The sequence below is a fragment of the Sinocyclocheilus rhinocerous genome, unplaced genomic scaffold (genome assembly GCF_001515625.1).
Source record: "Sinocyclocheilus rhinocerous isolate Xijiao unplaced genomic scaffold, SAMN03320098_v1.1 scaffold259, whole genome shotgun sequence".
Classification (NCBI taxonomy): Eukaryota; Metazoa; Chordata; class Actinopteri; order Cypriniformes; family Cyprinidae; genus Sinocyclocheilus; species Sinocyclocheilus rhinocerous.
In genome coordinates, this window is record NW_015635083.1 from 367,813 (window position 1) to 380,497 (window position 12,685).

The 12,685-nt window shown below is 40.7% G+C and overlaps 3 pseudogenes; 2 read left to right on the forward strand and 1 right to left on the reverse strand.

Annotated features, from left to right (window-relative positions):
- The window catches only part of LOC107746680 (olfactory receptor 52B4-like), a 5,577-nt pseudogene extending 3,270 nt beyond the window's left edge, over positions 1–2,307 (reverse strand).
- A 4,111-nt stretch (positions 2,308–6,418) lies between these two features.
- LOC107746682 (olfactory receptor 52J3-like) lies at positions 6,419–9,385 on the forward strand (annotated as a pseudogene).
- A 935-nt stretch (positions 9,386–10,320) lies between these two features.
- LOC107746683 (olfactory receptor 52J3-like) lies at positions 10,321–11,429 on the forward strand (annotated as a pseudogene).
- The last annotated feature ends 1,256 nt before the right edge of the window (positions 11,430–12,685 follow it).

Consider the following 12,685-nt stretch of genomic DNA (forward strand, 5'->3'; position numbering starts at 1 on the left):
GGGCCACATTTGTGGCATCATATGCGGGCCACTTTAGACTCACAGCCACATTAGCCAATGCTTACCATGCCATATCTTTGCCAAAACTGGCCAAGATATGTTTTAGGATAACTGGGCCACATTGGTATCTGTCACGAATCCGCTCCGTGGGCTTCAGGCCGATTGCCACTAGAGGTTATTCTCGCATTACATTGACTCTCACACCACACAGACTGTTACACATCACCCTGGACTGCATTTCCCATCAGCCATTGCACTGATTACACGCACACAGCTGAATGCACTGATCACACACACACACACACAGCTGAATCCAATCAGACATGCTACATAAGCCATGGACTTCCTCTCTCTCACTGCCGTATATTGTTCTGCATTTTCCACTCACCTAGTGTTAGCTGCATTACCGAGCCTAGTGTCTTGTTTTCTTTGTCTTGCCTTGTCTGTTTCCCCGTGTTCTGATCACTGCCTGTTTACCTGGATTATCTCTCGAGTCTCGCCCTATTGGATACTGTTTGCCCCTGCCTGGACCTTTGCCTTGTACCTGGATTATCCCTCTTGCCTTGCCATCAATATACCTGTTTGCCATTGTCTGACCTATGCCTGTTTTAAGAAAAAAAAGGAGAAAGAGAAATAAAGCACATTACATTTAAAATGGGCCATTATTCTGGCAACAACAGGTTTGCAATACCATTTTAAAATATGTAGCCTATTATTGTCACGAATCCGGTCCGTGGGCTTCAGGCCGATTGCCACTAGAGGTTATTCTCCCATTACATTGACTCTCACACCACACAGACTGTTACACATCACCCTGGACTGCATTTCCCATCAACCATTGCACTGATTACACGCACACAGCTGAATGCACTGATCACACACACACACACAGCTGAATCCAATCAGACATGCTACATAAGCCATGGACTTCCTCTCTCTCACTGCCGAGTATTGTTCTGCATTTTTCACTCCCCAAGTGTTAGCTGCCTTACTGAGCCATTCCGTGTTTTCTGTTTTAGTCTCGTGTATTGTTTTGCGTGTATCCCTGTTTAGCGGATAGCTACCTTACCGAGCCTGTTTAAGTTTTCATCGTTTTCTTAGTCTAGTCTTAGTCTTGCCTTGTCTGTTTTCCTGGTTTCTGATTCACGCCACGTCTCTTGGATTAACCCTTTGCTTGCTGTTTCTGACTCTGTTTGCCCCTGCTTGGACCTTTGCCTTCTACCTGGATTTATCTCTTGCCTTGCCTTCGATATACCCGTTTGCCATTGTCTGACCCATGCCTGTTAAAACCACGTCTCTTAATAAAAGCTTGCACATGGATCCTCACGCCTCATGTCTCGTCGGTCCCGTAACAGTATCATTATAAGCAGGCCACCTTAGGCTCACAGCCACATTAGCCAGTACTTACTGTGCCATATCTTTGCCAAAACTGGCACAGATATGCTTTAGGATAACTGGGCCATATTTGTGGCATCATATGTGGGCCATTTTAGACTCACAGCCACATTAGCCAGTGCTCACTGTGCCATATCTTTGCCAAAACTGGCCCAGATACGTTTTAATGTACCTGGGCCACATTTGCTGTTTACCACATGGGCCACTTTAGGGTCACATTCAGATTACACATTGCCGTCAACACCGTCTTTACCTACAGAGGCCCACATGTGATTTGATATATTTGGGCAATTTTTGCTATTTTACATATGGGCCACTTCAGGCTTACATCCATTTTGTCCGGGCCATAAGAAGGCCAGCAGTGCCATATCATTGCCTTAAGTTGCCAAAACTGGCCCAGATACGTTTTAATGTACCTGGGCCACATTTGCTGTTTACCACATGGGCCACTTTAGGGTCACATTCAGATTACACATTGCCGTCAACACCGTCTTTACCTACAGAGGCCCACATGTGATTTGATATATTTGGGCAATTTTTGCTATTTTACATATGGGCCACTTCAGGCTTACATCCATTTTGTCCGGGCCATAAGAAGGCCAGCAGTGCCATATCATTGCCTTAAGTGGCCCACATCCGCATGCTATCTGGGTGATGTCAAAAAGGAGCTCCTGCATGATGTGAGGGAACAGGCACATAGAACCTATGAGGTCATTAATGGGCAAATTTAACAGGAGAATATACATTGGTTCATGAAGACCCTTATTGGTTATGACAGTGAACAGGAGGAGAGAGTTGCAGAACAATATGATTATATAATTCAGAGTAGCAAACAATGGCCTTCTCAGGGGACACATCAAAGCCATGAAGAGACAGATCAGATGACACATAGATATTGCCAGCTGAAGACATGATATTGTCCTAAACAAAGTAAAAAGAGAAAATATATATTACAGCTCGATCAAGTGTACTATGGGTAAATGTAAAACATTTAAAATACTTACAACAATCCTTTGCTCCGCTACGTAAGGTACGATGACAGATATTTGCTTTCGATAACATGATGGTTATTAAATGTCTGATTGACTGAGCAGTCATGCAGCAACTTGACCTGTTCTAACAAGTGTATGCTTACGTCATGGGTCTTTTATACTGTCTTTGAGTTATTAGTCTGTGTGGATTATAAATCTCATGAGGGAAAACCCCCACTATGATTATCTCATTGTCAAGTTCAACAAATCACGTTTGTCATCTTGTCAATCAATGGAAGAGCAACTGTAGGGTAGGCTAATCATGATAAGTTTTCAAATCTGTTGAAATATGACAAGAAAGGTATCATATCCAATTCTACTAGATAGCAAGAATAGCTGGAGATCTTTGATGTTGCTTTTAAAGGTTTTAGTAGTTTAAATTAACTAATGAATCTAATTTAAATAAAGAAATAAATAGCCTGTACTCAAAATAGTTTTGTATAAAAAGTATTTTAATGGACCCATTTCGCATTTCGGCCCAGAAACTGTTGCGAGTGGCTGGAGTGTCAGAGGATAAGCTCACACTGAGTCAGTATCTGCATGCCTTGCTTCCACCCAAATTACCTGTAATCTTCGCTGGGGACATTCGCACCATGGCCAGCATGTTCTCATTGGCGTGTCAGAAAATGAAGAGGATGGCTGTGGTGAAGCTGCGAGCTCAGTGCGGAGATTATAGCAAGGGATTATTATGCCTCAGGACAGTGACTTGCCACTTACAGAGACCAAAGAGCCCTGTACGCTCATTCACACAATGTAAGCAGAACTCCACTGTCTACAGGGCACAGAGATCTTCAGCTGCTCACTATATACACTGCCCCCCCTCCCCTCCCCTCCCCTCCCCAATCACGCACGCATTGAATTTATTTAATACACAAGTTTCACAATTTGAGTTGAATTACTGAAATAAATGAACTTTTCCACGACATTCTAATTTATTGAGATGCACCTGTATGTCAAACAGTGGCTGCCATTGGACATTGTGATGCAATGTCATTTTGCCAATCAGGCTTTAGTATTCTAGGAGAAAGGTGTTTCCCCATAGTGTCATCATGACGCAATGTCTCGTTCCCTCATTTCAGAGACGAATTGCTGGACATTCGGCAGTACACACCACCCGATATTTCACCGGTTTTCGACTATTCTGATGTTTTTTGTTCTGTCACTGTCATTCTGTTACACTGTGGAAGCTTCTGTCACGAAAACAAATTCCTCTTATGTGTAAACATACCTGGCAATAAAGCTCATTCTGATTCATTCTGGTTATGTTACAGCAGTTTAATCTGTGTCTATATTGCATCTTCAAACCTTAATATCATTCATATTACCAGGTTAATAGATGCTTTTTCCTGGAATGTATAACGTGTTTGGAAATTTTAGAGAAATGTTGAATAAATGCCTTACACTGTAACAAAACCTAACTAAATTAGATTTTAATTGAATAAATCTACTGTTGTCACGGTGCTGCCTACTGTGTTGGAGCGAGGAGACGCGGAGACATGGGAGCATTTACTAGGAGCAGTCTTTAATCATATACAGTACAGGAACACACACGCAGCACATGGACCTTTCGACTTTAACACTGGACGAAGAACAGACAGAAACTGAAGACTTATAAACACAGGGAAACAAAGGGGCAAACGAGATGATCAACAACACAGGTGAACGGAATGAACTAATCAGGGGAACTAAGGGAAAATAAGTCTCGGAGCACATTAGGAGAAAAATACAACAAACACGGGAACACAGGGCTGACATTACCTCCCCCTCCCGGAAGGCGTGTCCACGCGCCTCATAACAACGGGAAGGAGGGGGTGGGCGCTCTGGAGGCCTCTACGGACAGGCTTACACGGCACGGAAGGCCTCCAGGGCGGTACCCATTCCAGGACCCATGGCGGATCCGGCTGTTCGAGGGGCCATGGCGGAGCAGGCAGACTAGGGAGCCATGGCGGAGCAGGCAGCTCGGGGAGCCATGGCGGAGCAGACAGTTCAGGAGGCCATGGCGGAGCAGACAGTTCAGGTGGCCATGGCGGAGCAGCCACCGTGGCCTTGGCCTCAGCACTTGGCCCGGCCACTATGGCCGGAGCCCTATGTCCTCCCAAAAAAAATTCCTTGGGGAAATTCTGGGTTCTGAGGCCCTCCGTGGGCTTGACTTGGGGACGGGAGCCCTCCCTGGGCTGGATGTGGGAACAGGAGCCCTCCCTGGGCTTAACTTGGGAACTGAAGCCCTCCTTGGGCTGGACGTGGGAACTGGAGCCCTTTCAAGAGTGGACTCAGGGCTGGAGCCGACACTGGAGCGGACTCAGGGGCTGGAGCCGACACTAGAGCGGACTCAGGGGCTGGAGCCCACAGTCTCTTCCTCCGCATTCTCCTTTTATGAGCAGAGGTGAAGGAGACTGCTGCAATCAGCTGAGGGCTTGGGAGTGAATTGGCCAGCGGGCTTGACTGTGGAATGGCTGGCGGGCTTGAGAGTGCAGCGGCCGGCGGGCTTGAGAGTGCAGCGGCCGGCGGGCTTGACTTTGGAGAGGCCGGCGGACTTGACTGAGGAACGACTGGTGGGCTTGTCGACGGAGCGGCCGGCGGGCTGGTTCTGGATCGGGGCCGGATGCTTTCCAGACACCGGAGGATCCCTTCCCTCCAGCTTAGCCCTGTGGTGTCTGGGAGGTCCACGGGGCGATAGTAATTGGGCCCCGATCCAGAACAGAGGATTCAACGTGACATTGTCTAACGCCGTTGTCGCGGCGAGCCCACAGAATTCCCGGGCATAGTCTATGAAAGGGAGATTCCTGCGGGCTAGGGTGGAGAACCGTGCGGCTGATTCCATAGCCACGGGGAGAAACAGGAAAAAATAACACTCAACAAACGGGGAGAAGGGGCACCACTTACTGTTTCAGGTCCAGTGTTCTGTCACGGTGCTGCCTACTGTGTTGGATCGAGGAGACGCAGAGACGTGGGAGCATTTACTAGGAACAGTCTTTAATCATAAACAGGAATGTGTGGAGCAAAGGAGCAAATGAGATGATCAACAACACAGGTGAACAGAATTAACTAATCAGGGGAACTACGGGAAACTAGGTCTCGGAGCACATTAGGAGAAAAACACAACAAACACGGGAACACAGGGCTGACAACTGTAGATTTAGGTGACCAAAATTTTATGATATTCAGTCGACTAAAACTAGACTCAAACTAAAACAATTCAGATGACTAAAATATGACTAAAACTAAATGGCATTCTAGTCAAAAGACTATGACTAAGACTAAATCCAAATTTGCTGTCAAAATTATCAGGATGGTAAGCGTTTTGTTTATTTTCTTCTTAACACCATCCAACATCTATGGCTATATTCATGGCGAGAACTAGTTAATCCATGCACAAGTCAATCTATATACAAGTCTGTTTTACACACAAGTAGGGGGGATAAATTAGAATCTTCAATTCACCTAACCTGCATGTCTTTGGGCTGTGGGAGGAAACCGGAGTACCCGGCATAAACCCACGCTGACATAGGGAGAACATGCAAATTCCACACAGAAAGGCCTCCTGTCCCTGCCGGGGACCTTCTTGCTGTGAGACAACAGTGCAACCACCGAGCCACTGTGCCGCCCCTGCGAGCACAAGACTTCTTGGATGGAGGTCTGGCCACAGAGGGACTTAGCCATCTCCTCATCTCTCCTGGTGCATTAGGATGGTTTCTGTGGCTCAGGATCCAATGTCACTTTGGGAAGGGGGCCCTGGCGCTTGGTGAAGATGTAGCGCATGGGGCTCTGGGGGGCTCTGGTTTTGCTTTAGGTTGAAGCTGAGCGGCCAACGGTGCAGGCTTTGCCTGTCCAGCCATGGAGTAGGCCCTACTAGGACTGACGTGGTCCTGTAGGGTTTAGAGTCATGAGCAGCATTGGATTTCCATCCCAGGGCCAAGGACAGCCAGAGATGCGCAGAGACGGCCTCCTCGAGGGAAGGAATCTTTTCATACCCCTTTTTCTCAGTGCCATCAATGAAAGTGAAGGCAGCAGAGGCTGAAGAGTGGACGCAGGCTGAGAAGAGTGTGCACCACAATTTGGTGAGTTCTTCATAAACTTCTGAAAAAAAAACTAAAGCTACCTAATTGTCACTTCAGAAGTGCTTCTTGCATGGGTTTCGATGACTGATGATTTGAAAGTATGTTGACTACAAGTTTATTAACAGTTGAACATCATTTCACAAATAAAATATGCATGAAGTCTGATAATATGTTACTGCATTCACATAGTTATTAATTTAGAGTAAATGTAATAATGCCTTAAAAATTTAAGGTTAATTACAATGTTATTGTAAAAATACAAAATTTATTTTTTTGGTAGTGATGTTTATTTATTGAACCTGGAAATGAGAGAAACATTCATTTACATTGGAGTTTTTAATTACAAAAAAAACAGCATGAACTTTACCTAATTTCAGCCTCATTTAATTACTACAAACTAAAAACATTAGCATTATACACTTGTAATGCTGATATTTTACAAAAAACAACTGTATTTCTCCTGCAAAATTCATTATAGGTGCAAATTATGCATATAAATTGAGGTATGAAGCCATTATGAATACCAATAACGGTGAAAATCATAACTGGGATGTGGCTTTTTAATTTTATTCTCATAATTGTAATTTTCTGTCTTGTAGTGAATAAGAACATTTGCCAGACACACATGGCAGATCTCATCTGCTATAATCCAACTATAATGAGACTATAGTTTGTGAAGACACAAGAGTGAATAATATCTATGGACTGTTTACTCTGGTTTTGTACCATGTCCTTGCGTTTTCTGTTGTGGCATTTACATTCATATATTAATCACTTGTGTTACTTATAAGCTGTCTGATGCAAAGAATAAGGAACTTCAGGCATGTGGTACTCATTTGGTTGTCTTTATTTTCTTGAAATTCAACACCTAGGTCTCGGAGCACATTAGGAGAAAAACACAACAAACACGGGAACACAGGGCTGACAACTGTAGATTTAGGTGACCAAAATTTTATGATATTCAGTCGACTAAAACTAGACTCAAACTAAAACAATTCAGATGACTAAAATATGACTAAAACTAAATGGCATTCTAGTCAAAAGACTATGACTAAGACTAAATCCAAATTTGCTGTCAAAATTATCAGGATGGTAAGCGTTTTGTTTATTTTCTTCTTAACACCATCCAACATCTATGGCTATATTCATGGCGAGAACTAGTTAATCCATGCACAAGTCAATCTATATACAAGTCTGTTTTACACACAAGTAGGGGGGATAAATTAGAATCTTCAATTCACCTAACCTGCATGTCTTTGGGCTGTGGGAGGAAACCGGAGTACCCGGCATAAACCCACGCTGACATAGGGAGAACATGCAAATTCCACACAGAAAGGCCTCCTGTCCCTGCCGGGGACCTTCTTGCTGTGAGACAACAGTGCAACCACCGAGCCACTGTGCCGCCCCTGCGAGCACAAGACTTCTTGGATGGAGGTCTGGCCACAGAGGGACTTAGCCATCTCCTCATCTCTCCTGGTGCATTAGGATGGTTTCTGTGGCTCAGGATCCAATGTCACTTTGGGAAGGGGGCCCTGGCGCTTGGTGAAGATGTAGCGCATGGGGCTCTGGGGGGCTCTGGTTTTGCTTTAGGTTGAAGCTGAGCGGCCAACGGTGCAGGCTTTGCCTGTCCAGCCATGGAGTAGGCCCTACTAGGGCTGACGTGGTCCTGTAGGGTTTAGAGTCATGAGCAGCATTGGATTTCCATCCCAGGGCCAAGGACAGCCAGAGATGCGCAGAGACGGCCTCCTCGAGGGAAGGAATCTTTTCATACCCCTTTTTCTCAGTGCCATCAATGAAAGTGAAGGCAGCAGAGGCTGAAGAGTGGACGCAGGCTGAGAAGAGTGTGCACCACAATTTGGTGAGTTCTTCATAAACTTCTGAAAAAAAAACTAAAGCTACCTAATTGTCACTTCAGAAGTGCTTCTTGCATGGGTTTCGATGACTGATGATTTGAAAGTATGTTGACTACAAGTTTATTAACAGTTGAACATCATTTCACAAATAAAATATGCATGAAGTCTGATAATATGTTACTGCATTCACATAGTTATTAATTTAGAGTAAATGTAATAATGCCTTAAAAATTTAAGGTTAATTACAATGTTATTGTAAAAATACAAAATTTATTTTTTTGGTAGTGATGTTTATTTATTGAACCTGGAAATGAGAGAAACATTCATTTACATTGGAGTTTTTAATTACAAAAAAAACAGCATGAACTTTACCTAATTTCAGCCTCATTTAATTACTACAAACTAAAAACATTAGCATTATACACTTGTAATGCTGATATTTTACAAAAAACAACTGTATTTCTCCTGCAAAATTCATTATAGGTGCAAATTATGCATATAAATTGAGGTATGAAGCCATTATGAATACCAATAACGGTGAAAATCATAACTGGGATGTGGCTTTTTAATTTTATTCTCATAATTGTAATTTTCTGTCTTGTAGTGAATAAGAACATTTGCCAGACACACATGGCAGATCTTATCTGCTATAATCCAACTATAATGAGACTATAGTTTGTGAAGACACAAGAGTGAATAATATCTATGGACTGTTTACTCTGGTTTTGTACCATGTCCTTGCGTTTTCTGTTGTGGCATTTACATTCATATATTAATCACTTGTGTTACTTATAAGCTGTCTGATGCAAAGAATAAGGAACTTCAGGCATGTGGTACTCATTTGGTTGTCTTTATTTTCTTGAAATTCAACACTCTTTTCCCCCTTGTTGCAATTCGATCAGAAATTTTCCTGCTTATATGCAGTATGTTTTCCATAACAGTTTTTGTATTTCCTTTCCCTGTAAATCCATTTGTGTATGGATTTAAAACTAAAAAGATCAGACAAAAAATTCTCACCTGTTTCAAGAGTAAGATGAATAGTGTCTGAAAATCCTTGTGTAAATTTTGCATAATAAAACATATGTGATATTATTTAAATTGTTATTATTATTGTTGTTGTTGTTGTTGTTATTGCTATTGTTATTATTATACGTTAAAGTTACAGATAGTTATTGTTTTCAATTACTATGTATTCATTTTTATTAATCTATAATCAGTAGTCAAAAATGCAACATTATTTGAAATATTGCAAAACTACAGTTGCACTGTTAAAAAAAAATGTTGAAAGTTGGAAAAAAACGGTCAAATGAAAAAAAAAAAACGAAAAAAACGGTCAAATGATTGGCAGCTACGGCTAAAGTAATATATCGTAATTGAAACAAGGAAAAATCTATAAAATAAAATAAAAATTCTGTAAAACCTTTAATGAAAATTTCTGTAAAATTATTGTTTTTGCACTTTATTTCAATTAAGATAATTTTACTGTAATTTTACGGTTTTTGTTTGGCAGCCGTAGCTGCCAGTCATTTGACTGTTTTTTAATGCTTTTTTTTTTTTTTACAGTTCATGGAGAATCTAACCTGTTGTTGATAAAAATTGTGAAAGATTATTAAATAATTTTGCTGTATATGTCAGAATGAAATGATCATATTGGAAAGGAACAAAGTTTCTCACAAAATTCTTAATAAAATTCTATAGATCTCTGGGGATGATTTAAATGTAATATATATTTGAATTCTTTATTTAAAATAATATACATTTGAAAAAGAAGGTGTCATGGAGCGGTAAGAGAGCACCGTGGAAAAACAGGGTCTGGGTCCAAGTGCAGGTGAAACTAGATTTAATAAACAAAAACAGACAAAGCAAAACAGAACATGAGCAGCATTGGATTTCCATCCCAGGGCCAAGGACAGCCAGAGATGCGCAGAGACGGCCTCCTCGAGGGAAGGAATCTTTTCATACCCCTTTTTCTCAGTGCCATCAATGAAAGTGAAGGCAGCAGAGGCTGAAGAGTGGACGCAGGCTGAGAAGAGTGTGCACCACAATTTGGTGAGTTCTTCATAAACTTCTGAAAAAAAAACTAAAGCTACCTAATTGTCACTTCAGAAGTGCTTCTTGCATGGGTTTCGATGACTGATGATTTGAAAGTATGTTGACTACAAGTTTATTAACAGTTGAACATCATTTCACAAATAAAATATGCATGAAGTCTGATAATATGTTACTGCATTCACATAGTTATTAATTTAGAGTAAATGTAATAATGCCTTAAAAATTTAAGGTTAATTACAATGTTATTGTAAAAATACAAAATTTATTTTTTTGGTAGTGATGTTTATTTATTGAACCTGGAAATGAGAGAAACATTCATTTACATTGGAGTTTTTAATTACAAAAAAAACAGCATGAACTTTACCTAATTTCAGCCTCATTTAATTACTACAAACTAAAAACATTAGCATTATACACTTGTAATGCTGATATTTTACAAAAAACAACTGTATTTCTCCTGCAAAATTCATTATAGGTGCAAATTATGCATATAAATTGAGGTATGAAGCCATTATGAATACCAATAACGGTGAAAATCATAACTGGGATGTGGCTTTTTAATTTTATTCTCATAATTGTAATTTTCTGTCTTGTAGTGAATAAGAACATTTGCCAGACACACATGGCAGATCTTATCTGCTATAATCCAACTATAATGAGACTATAGTTTGTGAAGACACAAGAGTGAATAATATCTATGGACTGTTTACTCTGGTTTTGTACCATGTCCTTGCGTTTTCTGTTGTGGCATTTACATTCATATATTAATCACTTGTGTTACTTATAAGCTGTCTGATGCAAAGAATAAGGAACTTCAGGCATGTGGTACTCATTTGGTTGTCTTTATTTTCTTGAAATTCAACACTCTTTTCCCCCTTGTTGCAATTCGATCAGAAATTTTCCTGCTTATATGCAGTATGTTTTCCATAACAGTTTTTGTATTTCCTTTCCCTGTAAATCCATTTGTGTATGGATTTAAAACTAAAAAGATCAGACAAAAAATTCTCACCTGTTTCAAGAGTAAGATGAATAGTGTCTGAAAATCCTTGTGTAAATTTTGCATAATAAAACATATGTGATATTATTTAAATTGTTATTATTATTGTTGTTGTTGTTGTTGTTATTGCTATTGTTATTATTATACGTTAAAGTTACAGATAGTTATTGTTTTCAATTACTATGTATTCATTTTTATTAATCTATAATCAGTAGTCAAAAATGCAACATTATTTGAAATATTGCAAAACTACAGTTGCACTGTTAAAAAAAAATGTTGAAAGTTGGAAAAAAACGGTCAAATGAAAAAAAAAAAACGAAAAAAACGGTCAAATGATTGGCAGCTACGGCTAAAGTAATATATCGTAATTGAAACAAGGAAAAATCTATAAAATAAAATAAAAATTCTGTAAAACCTTTAATGAAAATTTCTGTAAAATTATTGTTTTTGCACTTTATTTCAATTAAGATAATTTTACTGTAATTTTACGGTTTTTGTTTGGCAGCCGTAGCTGCCAGTCATTTGACTGTTTTTTAATGCTTTTTTTTTTTTTTACAGTTCATGGAGAATCTAACCTGTTGTTGATAAAAATTGTGAAAGATTATTAAATAATTTTGCTGTATATGTCAGAATGAAATGATCATATTGGAAAGGAACAAAGTTTCTCACAAAATTCTTAATAAAATTCTATAGATCTCTGGGGATGATTTAAATGTAATATATATTTGAATTCTTTATTTAAAATAATATACATTTGAAAAAGAAGGTGTCATGGAGCGGTAAGAGAGCACCGTGGAAAAACAGGGTCTGGGTCCAAGTGCAGGTGAAACTAGATTTAATAAACAAAAACAGACAAAGCAAAACAGAAGCAAAAACAACTCAACCAAGAACAAGACCGGGATACAAATACGGCAACATAAAGTGCTTGCATCCACAACCTACAACAAGAAATTACAACTACCATTACAATTAATTCAGCCAGGCAGAGTGGTGAGTGAGAGGAGAATATATAGTCTGTGACAATGGGGAACAGCTGAGGGTGTAATGAGTGACAGGTGAGTGGAGTCTGGGGAATGGAGTCCAGTATGAAGGGAGATGGCGACCTCTGGTGGTGAGAGGGAGAAACAGGAGCGGGGGCGGAGTAGGGGGAGGGATTGGGGGGCCAGGTCCGTGTGCTGCAGGGGGACCTGGGGACTGAGGCAGAGCCGGCGGGATGGGGACCCAGGGTAGAACCTGCGGCCACCACAGCAGTGTGTGTGGAGCTGCCATCTTGGAACGGGCAATAGCGGGCTCCGCCGC